Source organism: Mixophyes fleayi, chromosome 2, assembly GCF_038048845.1.
Source record: "Mixophyes fleayi isolate aMixFle1 chromosome 2, aMixFle1.hap1, whole genome shotgun sequence".
NCBI lineage: Eukaryota > Metazoa > Chordata > Amphibia > Anura > Limnodynastidae > Mixophyes > Mixophyes fleayi.
Window position 1 is genome coordinate 8134830 of NC_134403.1, and position 2847 is coordinate 8137676.

At 48.6% G+C, this 2847-nt stretch overlaps 1 pseudogene; it reads right to left on the reverse strand.

Moving 5' to 3' along the window:
* Nucleotides 1–251, reverse strand: part of LOC142140660 (sodium-dependent proline transporter-like) — a 37248-nt pseudogene extending 36997 nt beyond the window's left edge.
* Between the last annotated feature and the right edge of the window lie 2596 nt (nt 252–2847).

Genomic DNA, 2847 nt, shown 5'->3' on the forward strand with positions numbered 1-2847 from the left:
GTGTTCCCAGCCGTCTCTCCTCCCCCGGCTGTCACACTCGGCTGCATTTCTGCCCTCAGAGACTCCCCCTTCTGTAGCCCCTCACTCCAGTGTTCAGGGGGCAGCTTCATCTGTAGGTGGGTTAGTAGGATGTCTCTCAGAAGTCCAGAAGAGACAGTCAGTAGAGGAGCGAGACATAGTCCCCATCAACTTACTTTACAAAGACAGCCTCACCTGAGGCCAGGTGTGCTGGCCCCGCCCCTTCCCATGTCTCCATGGTAACAGTGCCTAGCCCAACCTGTATTGTCATTCACAATTATACCTGTCACATCCCTCCAAGGGTTAAAGAGACAGCCCGCCCCCTTCTCTGCAGACCTGAGCCGATTGTTCAGTACATCACCCCGGGGTGTATCCCTTACATAGGGAAAGACCCTGATACACAGCCAGGTGCAGTATAAACAATGTGATGTAAATAGATGTGTAACAAAGTAACAGATCTGCACTGATAACATTAATAGAGAGTATTGTATAAAAGGACACAGGAAAGTGAGGTGGAATAATAGCAGAACAGTCTGTAAATACATCTGGGGTAGATGCTGCCTCATCATCATCATTTATTTATATAGCACCACTAATTCCGCAGCGCTGTACAGAGAACTCACTCACATCAGTCCCTGCCCCATTGGAGCTTACAGTCTAAAGCCCCTAACATACACACACACACACACACACACACACTGACACACACAGACTAGGGTCAATTTAACAGCAGCCAAATAACCTACCAGTATGTTTTTGGAGTGTGGGAGGAAACCGGAGCACCTGGAGGAAACCCACGCAAACACGGGGAGTACATACAACCTCCATACAGATAAGGCCATGGTTGGGAATTGAACTCATGACCCCAGTGCTATGAGGCAGAAGTGCTAACCACTGAGCCACCGAGCTTTGGGCTACAATACTGCATATCGATGTCGCTGGGCAGGTTCATGGTGAAAGCCGCGGTCAAAGCAGTGAATTCATTTCATCAATGATTTGTTGGATGGGGTTTGCAATCTGGTGTTATTGGGGACATTTATAAAGACTGGAGTACAGAAAGATGTCCTGTAACCCATATCAGACAAACCCATTATGTCACTTTTACAGTACAGTTTAGAAATTAAGTATGTCATTGGTTGTTATGGGTGACAGTAACTTTATTCTGTGCATAAAGGAGAAAGTGCAGAAGTTCATAGAGTCTTCTGAGATTATCTATCGGTAGGGAACTCTAAATGTGCTCCATGGCAGAACAATGAGGCCGATATACCATAGGGCAATGGGGTAGGTTTATACTAAGAGTATTACCACTGGTGATAGCAGAGAAACCTCCCCCATACTTTCCTATGCATCACCTTTTATGTATAAGTTTTCTTTTATGCATGTTCTATAGAGCACAACGACAGTCTGCAGAGCAATAAGTAGCTCTGGACAAAATTTGTCTGTGTTATTTGAGTATTATTAATATTAAAGCTACTACAAGCAGCAAAAGCTGGATTAGACAACAATTTTCCTACAACAGTGTGACATGAGCCTCACCTCATTACTCTGTGCTGCTGGGAACCCTGCTCCTTCAACTATATAACTCTCTGTCTGTGGCTTCCCGCTGCCCCCATTCCCCTCCTCACATCATGTCACTGCCCCTGTCACATGCAGCCCTGTCCTCACTAACACATCACTCATCTCCTGATATACTCTGTGCTGCTGGGGACACTGCTCCTTCCACTATATAACTCTCAGTCTGTGACATCCTGCTGCCTCCATTCCCCTCCTCACATCATGTCACTACCCCTGTCACATGCAGCCCTGTCCTCACTAACACATCACTCATCTCCTGATACACTCTGTGCTGCTGGGGGACCCTGCTCCTTTCACTATATAACTCTCAGTCTGTGACATCCTGCTGCCCCCATTCCCCTCCTCACATCATGTCACTGCCCCTGTCACATACAGCCCTGTCCTCGCTAACACATCACTCATCTCCTGATATACTCTGTGCTGCTGGGGCACCCTGCTCCTTCCACTATATAGCTCTCAGTCTGTGGCTTCCTGCTGCCTCCATTCCCCTCCTCACATCATGTCACTGCCCCTGTCACATGCAGCCCTGTCCTCACTAACACATCACTCATCTCCTGATATACTCTGTGCTGCTGGGGACCCTGCTCCTTCCACTATATAACTCTCAGTCTGTGGCTTCCTGCTGCCTCCATTCCCCTCCTCACATCATGTCACTGCCCCTGTCATATGCAGCCCTGTCCTCACTAACACATCACTCATCTCTTGATATACTCTGTGCTGCGGGGGACCCTGCTCCTTCCACTATATAACTCTCAGTCTGTGGCCTCCTGCTGCCTCCATTCCCCTCCTCACATCATGTCACTGCCCCTGTCACATGCAGCCCTGTCCTCACTAACACATCACTCATCTCCTGATATACTCTGTGCTGCTGGGGACCCTGCTCCTTCCACTATATAACTCTCAGTATGTGAGTCACCCACTGGCCAAGACACCTCCTGCTAAACACTATGACATAAAGTAACCACCGATCTCATGGCCCCTTACTGACAACTGGTGACCGCTAAATCCTCTCCATGCCTGTAACAGACAGGTACATTGGTGCCCAGAGGAGGGATTACAGCCCAACTCCCAGTAGTACTCTCGTGAAAGGGAGTAATCTCCGAGAGGAAGTATCTCAGACAAGGGAGTACTCACCGAGAGGTAGTATCTCAGACAGGGGAGTACTCTCCGACAGGAGGAATCTCAGACAGGGGAGTACTCTCCGTCAGGAGGAATCTCAGACAGGGGAGTACTCTCCGACAGGAGGAATCTTAG